Source organism: Athene noctua, chromosome Z, assembly GCF_965140245.1.
Source record: "Athene noctua chromosome Z, bAthNoc1.hap1.1, whole genome shotgun sequence".
In the NCBI taxonomy this organism is placed as follows: domain Eukaryota; kingdom Metazoa; phylum Chordata; class Aves; order Strigiformes; family Strigidae; genus Athene; species Athene noctua.
Genome location: NC_134077.1, coordinates 59,230,256 through 59,242,290, shown reverse-complemented (window position 1 = coordinate 59,242,290; position 12,035 = coordinate 59,230,256).

Genomic DNA, 12,035 nt, shown 5'->3' with positions numbered 1-12,035 from the left:
TCACAGAGGTGTGTCTGAGAGGAAGCAGTGGTCTGAGAGGCAGTGAAGATGAGCAGATGTGGTGCAGACGGAGTGCTGGAAACACAGGACACACTTGTGTGAGGTTGGGTGGCCCCAACAACTGCAGGAGTCATCAGGTAGCTGCAAGCAGGAGCTGGGGGAAATGCAGCGTTGCTCACAGGGGCCATGGGTGATCGGGGCTGGTGGTGGGATTGAGTGTCCCAGGGCCAGAGTAGAGTGGCCAGCTGCCCCCCATGGGAGCAGGAACACCCCATGTCCAAGCAGATACCTGTGAGACCTCCCCTCAGTTGCACACCTGTGGCACATTTCAGTGGTTGGTAGATGAAGGAGCAGCATACTCCATTCAGCAGAGTGAGGGCAAGACTACAGTGGGTATGTCAGGGAAGAGAAAGATGATCCAGTTCATCATTTCTTCCCCATCAGCTCCTTACCTCTGCCCCATCTCTTCATTTACTTACACACCCCTCCTGCAGAGGCAGCATCTCTCCCAGTGTCCATATCAATTACACTAATTATGATGATACTCTGAATATGCTAATTTATTTACACCGTCAATCCTATTAGATTTTTTGCTTGCAAATGGTTTACATGACTCCCTCAGGGCTTAACGTTCTTCCCTTTACAAATATTGCAGACTCTCTGATCCTGGCTAGGTTTTGATTTAAAACTGGTACAAGGTTGTAATTAAATTGTCATTATTTATTTTGTAATCACTTTTGCCTAATTTAGATCTGATAGCTGTGAAAGTAATTCCCCCTCATGCTTAATATGGGCTGTAGTTTCTCATGATAATTTGTGCACAAATCCATCAGTTCTTGCTGACTTATTTCTGGTCTTCCCCTTCTCCTTCTCTCAATCTTTAACACAGTTCTGCAGATTTTTGGTTAGCCGACTCAGCAGTATTTTTCATAACGGATTCTTGTAACGTCTGCTGCTGTGTACACAAACCAGGTCTAGCTATTAGAAACTCTCTGGATGTCAACACATACATTTCATTGTGTAATATAAAGGGAGGTAGCTGAAAATTGCATACCTGTTTTCTGAATGCTGACATTCTAGCAAATGTTTGCAGGCTTTGGATGTTGTGATTTATTGTGACTTAATTCACCAATAGAAGATCTGATTCTCTTAGTCTAAGTGGGGTACAAGCCAAACAAGGCTTTATGAAAATTTGTTGAATATGGCCACTGGCTAAAGAGAAGAGACTTCTCTGTGCTAAGACTTGGAAACTTTGACCTGAAAAGAGTGACATGGCAAGGAGAGTAAAATCTTGAGTCAGCCCAACAGTGGCTGCTTACAGAAGTATGTCCTTCAAACCCACTAGTTTACAATCTAAGCACGTGTTTAACCCAGCAGGCAATACTGTATCATAAATGCTCTCAAACAGAGTTTAGAGCCAAGAGCAGCAGACTATGTTTACCTCAAGACATAGCTTTGTTACCCTGCAATGCTGATGGCATGAAGATCTCCGGGCATAGTCACATAGAACGTCTCAAGTTGGAAGGGATCCATAAGGATCACCAAGTTCAACTCCCTGCTTCTTACAGGATCGTCTAAAACTAAACCATATGACTATGAGCGTCATCCAGACGCTCCTTGAATTGACAGGCTTGGTGCTGTGACCACTTCCCTGTGGAGCCAGTTCTGGTGACCCTGTTTAGTACTGCTGGGATCTGATGAAGTGATAGCATTTAGAAAAAGTCTTTCTGTGGGAAAGGCATCCCATTTGGCACGTGCTGCTTTGTAACAACAATATTTCTCAATTAGGTGTTCTTGCTTTGCAATTGCTGGTTTTATATTGTGGCAAGAGTTTTGATAGTCGCTTTTACCAGGAGAGAACTGTTAGCTAGGTAGTTATTACAATACAAATATTTTTAAAGATGTTATTTTCTGCATGCAAGAGGTACTGTTCAGAAACTGAGCTACTATCCATAAGACAGAGTAAAAATGGATGCAAATGGATAGATCTTTACTCATAAAAGATCCTGGCAGAGTCCTGGTGGTAACTTTGGCTCTCTGTGCTCTCATGCAGCATGCCCTTCAGCTACTCCTTTGAGCCTTCATTTGCTCAAGCTGAAGTATCGGCAGATTCATGAAATTATGTCCCTTACATGGGAGATAGTTATGTGAAAGCTATTGTATCCAAACTCTGATTTCATCCCCTTGTTGTTGCAGAAGGCTTTTCTCTATTTAGCTCAATCCTCATTTATCACATATCATATTGATGAGGAAACTTCTTTCCCTGAAAATAAACTTTTCTGTCACATAGTTCTGCATCAAGTAAATAAATCTCAAATGGAGATTTTGGAGGAAAAAATGTTTTGAAGCAAGATTTATTTTTTTATCAAATAGCTTCAAGCTATTCAAGTTAACCATGCATGTCACTATTCAACTTCCCCTGTTTATGTTGGACTTCATAAGTAATTGAATTTTTGTTATCATGATTTAATTCTGGGTAACTTATGGAACAAACAGTCTTTTCCTTTTTCTTCCTTTGTTTTGATTTTTGTCTCTGTAGTATTCATCCTTTATTTTTGTTGCTGCTTCTTTCTCCTTATTTTGCAAAAGTGATCTAGACACAAAAGACTTGTACAGAAGAGTGCATTCTATGCCTAAAAGCTGACCTACAGAGAAAAGTTTTGGACTGCAGATTGTGCAGGTATTTGCAATAGGTAAGTATTTCAAAAGAACGGTATCAGTAGCCTGAGTGTGGTACCATTCTACTAATCAGCTAATCTAATTTAATCAGCTGCAGAACTGATGGAAACCACTGCTCTGATATTTGAGTAAGAAAAGCGAAATTATGAGGCTCGAGCCAGAAGGGGTTTAAGTACCCTTTGTTACTCACTGATTTCCATGGATGCCAGAGGCAGACAGCCCCATGGGTTTTAATGGCAGTGATCCCATAACCATCCCCTTTTTCCTTCCAACACTGGTGCTGCTTTGCTGCTCAGCAACCTGGGTGTTCTTACCTGAGACCTCACAGCTGCTTTCTGCTCACAGTTCTATACCCTTTCACCCAGGCTGCAGGGACTGTGCTTCCCAGTCTCTGGTGCAGTATTTTTCCCATATTGTTCCCACACTGCTGTTGATATTCTCTTGACCTTACACATGCTCACCACTGTTCTGTTGTTATGGCAGGATCTTATGGGAAGTGGTATGAGATTCATTCCCCCCTTTCCCTATCCTGCAGCTGCAGCTCTGGTTTTTATTTGGAGACCCAGAAATGTGCCTGCACAAAGCTCAGCAGCCAGACAGACATACAGCACCTGTCCACACTAGAGCATCTTCCTGCCAGCAGTAACAGCAGCATAAGCATGAAGAGCCAGCAGGGACTTCAAGCAGGTCCTGATGAAAACCTGCCATAATAAGGGAAAGTGTTTTGAGGTATATCATTTGACGCATGAGAGAGGACACCTACACCTGGGAGGATGTTCCTCTGAGGACAGCTCAGCACTTACTTTCCTTTCCCTTTTCCCATTTCCCTCCTTTTTTGCCTAATTTTTCTCTGTAACTTTGACCATTAAAGTTGATAAATGTCACCAGCTAGAGACCATGCCAACATATCTTTGTGCATGGGAATCTGTCTCTACACATTTTATACAGCAACTTTCTCACACTGCTGTGAATTGTTGTGAAGAGCATTTTTTGCGAGAGGCCTTACTTAAACTTTGTAAGAATTTATATGTTATATTTGTACAGCATGCTTAGCAGTCCTAAGCCTGGAAAAGAAATGTATGTTTCTGAGGTAAAATAAGCCACATCCATCAGAAAGCTGTCACATTCAAACTCGTTATCTAATTAAATGACATGCTTGGCTGCTACTACCAATGGCTAGATTTAGCAGGTTAGCCTTGTAGTAACACTTCTGCTCTCTGTCCTACCAGGGACCACAGGTACCGCACCGCAACCTTATCCACTCCTTCATGGCCTGACTGAAAAAAGAGATTTTCCTTTACACCTTCCACTAAAGATTCCAATATATTTTTCTCTGATCATATTGTGTTCTTTCCTCTCATCACTGACTACATTCAAGAAAAAACCCGTGCTCCCTGTAAGTCTTTTGCTCCAGTCTGAAGCCTGTTTTGGCGTAATTGTTTTCCTGTAAGTTGGCATATCACACATTCATAAATCAGCCTTAAAAAAATAAATACTAATGAACTTCAAGATGTTCTGTAATGGTACATGCCACACTCTTGTAAGAAAAACATTTGATGTCACATGCAAAAATACTGGTGGAGATATGGTTCTTTCATGACTCTTTCAGTTTACAAAAGTAAAATGTTTTGACTGATAAAGGTCATGCTCACATGGGTCCACTGAAAAAAATGGCACATGCAGTTGTGATGCAGCACTTACCACATTTGCCAACTGATACAAAACTTTAACTGTTTTCACAGTAGAAGTTTATGACTGAAGTTAGGGCTTTTTTGCTCACTCCAAGGTTATGTAGACATGTTAGAGACATACACGTTTAGGGTAAGAGGGACCTCCAGTCCTTCTATGTGCTATTAAGCCCCACTGAAGTCTTCTTGGCTTTGAGAAGGGTAAAGAAACATCTTAGTGGTGTCTACAACCACTTAATTGCCCAGTTGGAGAAATTCCCTTTAGATATCAGAAAAAATCTTCTTTCCACAGAGGTGGCCTGGGGTCAAGTTGTGTGGACAGTTCATAGTATCGCTGCCCTTGAAGCTGTGGCAGATGTGACAAGCCCTGAGCAAGTTTCTCAAGCCAGCCCTGACTGAGCAGGATGTTAGACTCGAGACCTCCCGGGGCCCCTCCAGCCTCCTAACTTGTGTCCCGTAACTGTATTATGTCTCCATTTCCTCTTCTCTTCCCCAGGCTGAACCAATGCTTCTCCCTCAGCCCCTCTTTGTATACCAGATGCTCCTGCCCAGTCACCATGTCAGTGACCTTCCCTGCTTGCCTATGGACATTTCTCTGGTTCAGGGAGCCCCAGGCTCCCTTTCCTCGGCCTGATGCTTGTGCTCCTGCTAATGCTGTTCAAGTATGTTCTTGGCCTGTACTGGAGTAATAATCTCAATACCACATATCTTCCAGGATGCAAAATATACAGTGTTTTTATTTGTATTAGTGAAACCCTTTGCTATTCAATAGTAAAAAGAGCAATTCTCATTTGAATTTTAGAAGGCTCATCTTAATTTTTCTTGGTTGGAGTATAAGAACCTGGTTTTATATAAATGAGAAGATACACACAGAGACAACCATACACAGACACACACACATATGTAAGTCTGACTATTCAGTCTTTATCCCTCAAGTACAAACATACGCCTTAAAAATATTGCAGCTTTGAAAACTTGGCACCTTGTGCTGAAATTATTGCACTATCATTCTAGAAAATCTGAACATGTTTATATTGCAAAATACCTAAACTATACAGCTCAGCACAGTCTTCTCGCTCACTCATACCTATTTTAGAAGCTCATAATATGATTTGAGATCTTCTGTGAAGAGAGCAGTGTAGCATATGCATGACAGTCTCCATTTGGCCTAATTTTAAACTGGACTTAAAACTACCTCAGCAAAAACAGTAGGAGCACATATTCATGGATGGGAGTAGAAATCAAAATTTTGCAAATTATTTGTTCTAATAGTTCTTAAATTGCAAGAATTCTTACCTTGTACCTGATTTTTAGAGTGTTTTACTGAATGAAAGTTATCAAATGGGATTTGTAGGTATCATTAACTTTTACATGGGCCCAAGAGGTTGAGTATATGGTATAAGGTCGAAGCATAAATATTAAATCAATTATAATAGCAGTCCAATACCTCTATGAATAATCTTTTTTTTTTTTTTTGGCTTATTTTTCTCTCACTTTGAAAGAAATACAATGCCATCTGGAAAGCTGCATGCAATGTCTTACAATTAGCATTCACTGTCTTGTAATTTTACTGTAATACATGGATATGTCTTGTATTTTACTGTAATACATGGATAATCACAGCTCCATCTTATGCACAAAAAAGTTTTGGTTTCCTGATGATATCAACTATAAGAAAGTAAATAGTAGAAATGGTGCAGCCATGGTAGTCTAGGAATTCAAGTGAGGCAAAGCTTGTGGAGACAGGTGTATATTTTGGGGGAGGGAGAACATAAACTTCTAGGAGCAGTCCCCCTCATCACTCATCCCAGTCTGTGTCTCATTCCTGTTGAGCTGGACCCTGTTCCTGCGCCTGCCTTTGGCCATGACCCCAGGCCCTCCATGGCTACTGCATGTCTCCTCGGGGGGAGGGTGTGTAGGAGGTCCTATGGTGCAGTCTGTACACCTTCTCACGGCACCGCTTCCCTCGCATCACTCTGCTCGCACCCTGTGGTGACAGTTTGCTTTCTGTATGGCTCCAGAAGTTTGGTCTGGCTTCCTAGTCTGGCCTTTTCACCTGGCATGCTTGGTGAGTTTTCTTATTTCGATTTTTTAGCTCTGCTTTGATGTTACATGAGCCATCTTAAGGCATTTTATGGATGGCAGGAGAAAGGATCTGTGGTTGAAGTGTCAGTTTGGAAATAAATTGAGTGTAAAATAGAAACATCCTAAGAGGATATATTTCTGATATATTTCTCTATGCATTAAAATATTTCCAGACTTACAGTATTTTGTATATAGTATATACACAGAATACTCTGTGGTGGATTCTTATTGTGCATCCAATTGTTTGTCCCCTTCTGTCAGCTGATTTTTGATGCAAAAGCCCTATATTTTCACCAGCACCATCTAGTTTTCTCTTCTGTGGTTTTATTCTTCATTAGCTACAGTGCCAGCAACATCCTTTAACAGCTGAATTATTTCCAAACTGTAATTAGACCTCGCTCCTCTTTACTCATTTAATCAGAAGAACACATAAATGTAGAAGAAATTATGTAAATATTTACATCCATAACATGGCCATGACAGAGCTGATCTCTTAGCATACTATTTTATTCTCAGTTTTTTACTACCAGAGGGTACAATCATGAGAGAAATACTGCATGGAGCTCACAGAGGCCACAAATTCTGACACTCTGTTAAATAAATTAAAGTGACTTTCATAAATTTTATTAAAGTGAACTTCATAACTCTTATTAGCATGTATGCTAATTTACACAAGGTGAATTGGATATGTTCTACTCAGTCACAAACTGTCTTTTCCAAGTCCTCCATAGCCATAAAATATTTTTACAGTGAGAGGGAAAGTTCTTAAAAATATACAAAATTGATTGACTCTGTAAAGAAACAGGTAAGTACCTGTAATTAGTGTACAAAATTGTTTGAGATGTTATTAAATAGTTATAAAGGACTCACTTTCCTCTTGTTAAATGCTTGCTTAGACAGACTGAGTAGCAGTTTAATTTGTTAATGAATCCTTTATCAACTAGGTTGTTCCATCTATCTCCAAATATTAATTTGAAGCTTAAATGAAAAGAACTCCATTAATATTTTGGCTGTAAGTGTCCTCTCTCTTCTGAGATTGAGAAACATTACCCTGAGAACAGATGAGCAATAAGACATCTGCAATCTGGGCTTTCTTGAGGGATGCCTACCCTTATGCAAGTCCCTCTGGAAGCTTTCATCATCCTGCACGGTGGTTAGGACAGCTGCTCTGTTTGTCTCAACCATGAACAGTATCCTTCTGCTGCTGAACAGCAACCTGTAGAGTTTGAAAATGCTGTGATAGATTTCTGGAGGTCTGGATGTAAAAATCTGCACATGAGTGCCATTAAAAAATGACATGCCACTTAGCTGGCTCCTTAAATCTTGGTCCAGACTCCTCTCTGCTTGAAGGATAAATTTCAAATGTGTTATCAAAACAAGAATAGAAACTCTTTGGAGATGAATTTCTGATTTTAAATGAATGGAAAAAAAAGTGAAAGGTCATGAGTGAGTCATGTTGCCTATTCAAGGGATTTTATTTCCTACCAGTTATGTAGTTGGGAAATTGAAGTATGTGGGCCATACAAGGTTTGTCTCTGTTCAGAAGTGACAATAGAAGTTAACTTGCCAGGGTCAAAGGACAGAGCACCCCAGATAAGTTTTCTTGGCCAATACTATCTATTTTGGTTTTAATCTTCTAATATACATATTTTGTTTAAAGAATTTAAAATTACTTTTAAAGAAACACAACTTCCATGCTAGTGTTGGGAAAAAAAAATCATTCCTGTAGCCAGGGAAAAAAAAATCATTCCTGTAGCCATAAAATACATTAGCAGTAGAGTTCTTAATGTAGTTAGGTCTCATGCAGCTCTTCTCCAGCTGAAATGAGAATTTAAGGAAGTCCTGCCTTTAGGAAACAGAGTAAGTGAAATTCAGAACTACCTCAAGAAATTCTGTAGTTTAAAAAAATTATTTAAAAAAAAATTATTCCCTAGTTTCCTTTAGACAAGATAAAAGTCCCAGTACAAATGGAAGCAACCAGTTTTTCTCACTAGTCAAGCAGCTCGAGACATCAAACATTTTCAATCTCTTTTTGAAAGTGTTTTATGTTATGGATCATCCACAAGACTACCATGCTGATCTTTTTTATTACCTAATTTATTACTTCAATTATTTTGTTTACTTAGTCTGGTAATATCAAAATCAACTATTGTTCACAGAACCCTTGGTGCCAGGGAAAGGGAGTTTACGTGTGATGTTGGGATACAGAGTTCAAACAATGGCTATTCATGTTATATAAATAATTGGGTTAGCTCACTCATTTCTATGGGGAACAAATTGTGCAATAAGTGTCTTTTAATACTTACGTACAAGAGATGTAGTTGAAGTGCACTGAGTGGTTTAGTTTCTCCAATATGGGTACTCTGTTCTGCATGTTTACAAAAATGCCAGACATAATCTTTAGGACATATAAATTATATATATTATTTACAATTCAATACCCAAATAACTAATTCTTAATCCAGCTTTTCTAAATGTGTAATTATTATTCCCTTTCACTTAATGGATGGGGAACTGAAAAAGTGTAATGACTTTCTCTGTAAAATGCAAACTCTAAGTTTGTCACAAACTGAGAAGGGACTTCTGAATCTCAAACCCTGGGGTCCCCTTTAGCAGCACACACTGTCCCGTGTCTCCAGACAAGATCTTCTGCAATAATAGAAACTCATAGACAAAAATAATGTTCTGAGAACAGGACTAGCAGTTTCTGAAATGTCTACCATATACTCTGTAGGTCATGCAAAGTGCACGGATGGCATTCCCTTCCCATATGGCAGTACGAATGTATCATTGGAGCAGTTCAGCTGATGTTAGCTAAGGAAGAAGCTAGACACTCTGGCTGTGGAGAGTGGTTGGTGCCTTGCAGCAGTGAACCCCAGCTCTTCTCTGATCTTTCACACTCACCCGTGGCTCTGCACGCAACCAGCCTTGGGCAAAGCTCCTAGGAAAACAGAGGGAACTCGTGTCGGCTGGTCTACACATGGATTTGGGGATATGTTTATGTTGATTTAGAATGGTTTGTAGCTTTTTGTCTTGCATCAGTGAATTTATATTATCATCATGTGGCTTTCTAACACGATGGGTGATTGTTAAGCTTCTCTGTTGGAAAATAAAATATGGAACATTGGCTAGCAAAAGAATTCCTTCTGCCTGCTGTTCGTCTGTTTGCCTAAGATTGCTGCAACTTTTTATGAAAAAGGACACACCTTTAAAGTAAATCTCAGCTAGAATATTTTCACTAACCTTAAAGAAAGGAAGGTACAGGGTGGCAGCCTGGAGTTTTTACTGAAATTAATGCAGGTGCAAGCACGTATTGAGGCAAAGACAGTTTAAGGCCATGTATGGAAGAAGCACTCAGCATTTAAGCAATCTATCAGTTTCTCCCATGGAGGTCAGAAAAAAAGACTGAGAAATGCATATCTCTTTGCCATACTTTCGGTTTGTTTGTGGGTTTTGGTTTTTTTTTTTTTTTAATAAAAAGAACTTGATGGCTATAACAAATGTAAAGGTTTTCTTGTTTAGATAGCTAAGAAAACTGTCAAAGCTTAATGATCCAAAGTTATCAGCATTCCCCAGCTGTCAGCCAGCAGGGCAGGTAAAGCAACTCAGTGTCAAGAATGCAATGCTGGTTTTTAAAAACATAATAAAGCCTTTCAGGACATCTGTTATGCATTTTCTCTGTGTCATCTCAAAGTATTCAGAGTAGGATAGAGATCTATCTCTGTCCTGGTGAAAAGTGAATGCTAGGCAGAGGTTGTGAGATGGCATGCTGAAGTGGCTTGACAACCTCAAGCTAAAGCTACAGGAAAGGCATATATGAATGTTGATATGATTTTCTTTGAACTTGAGAAATTAAACTGTTGATCTGGGATGCAATCTATGTGTAAAAAGCCCTCAAAAATCCTTCTCAATTTTCTGACAACAACATCACCAACACCTTTGTAACACCCAGGAATAGCGGTAGATTATACCTTTTATAAAATTGTGTTACTGTTTAAAAAAAAAAACAAAAAACAAACCCGACAAAATAGTTGCTTGTATTCATTCGAGATTAAACATGAGGATATCTCCCCTTTAATTTTGAACCTCTCTGAAACTTAGTTGCAATTCTAGGTCTCAGCTCTCTGCTCAGCCTTTTCTCCATAAAATCCTGTCCAGCTGATACTTCCCTTTCTTTTAAACTAGGGAAGACTGATCTTCAGTGTTCAACTATACTACCTCATCTGAACACTCAGCTCCTTTTCTCGCTCTGTAATTACCTTGGGCAGACAGCTGGAAATAATGTAACATTTTTAACTTTGAAAATAAAATTGATATCATCTTGATTGTTTTATAGTTACCTTTTTGATCAAGTTTTAGATGTCAAAAGATAGTATCTTTTGGCTCAGAGCCTGGTCAGTCTTTGTTTTCAATACTCATCTGCTTTTAGAACAGCAAAGATAAAAGAAGAGAGGAGGATGTTCATCACAACAAGATTAATTTCTGCTTTGCTGATGGGAAATTTAAATGTTGTGCTCTCCTGTGACAGGGAGTTTGCTTTTTGTTTTCCATTATAGATATGCCATTTTAGCTGGGTGTGTCTGTTAGAAACAGATTTGATATGAAGGTAGATGTTTCTGGACAGAAACTGTTTGTGTTTCAGCTTTCTGGCTCCTTAGAAGAGCCTGCATCACATCTTAAAACTGTCTTAAATAAATGAAAGGCATTTATTATTCTTAACCTATAACATGAAAACTTTTCTTCCTTATTTTCAATAATAGTTGAAATTGCGAACCATCCCTGCAACATTTAACTCATAAAAAACATCTTTCTATGTGCAACCATACTTTTTACAGCTTCAAATGAGTTTTACCTGCATTAATGTCATGTTTCTTGTGTCTTTTTTAACATTTATGAGTGTTCCTAGAACAGTCTCTGTCATGTGGAAAGCACTGCTGAATTTTAGGCTTGCTGAACAAAGTAGTTTTGACCTAATTCAATCATAACAGGGTTGCAGTGTATGACTTTCTGTCATGTACTATGTCTGATGAACTTCAGAACCCAGCTGTATGGGGAAGTGAAATTTATATATTAAAACTTTCCAAGAGTAACAGGTAAAGCCAAAAGTCCTTGTCTTTTGTCTCTGGAGACCTAAAGGAAAAACTGGCTTTCCTGAATCATCAAGACAATTCACCACGTGGGCAGGAAACTCTGATGTAAACAAACAGGATACAACAGTTTTCACTTGCCTCTCTTTACCCACACAGTGTCCTCCAGCAAATAGTAAGAGTCCTGCAGAAATTATCCCTGTGTTATATAACTGTTCCCAGCTCCGGCTCTACTATAGCCCAGCAGCCTGCAAAGACTGAAGGGTCTGCAGATACTTTGTTCTTTTCATATAGGAGCCATTTTCCCCCCTGTTACTAACATTTCTTAGCTGGAAAAGATACTCGCCTTAGTTAATTTCTGTTTTGTTTTCAAATGTATTTAGAATTGATGATCTTGGTTATAATTTATAAATTACTCAGAGCTACAAATCACAGCTATGGGTTGGAAGTGTTAAATACAGCTTTGTGTAAATATCAGAGACTCCTTATGGGGAGC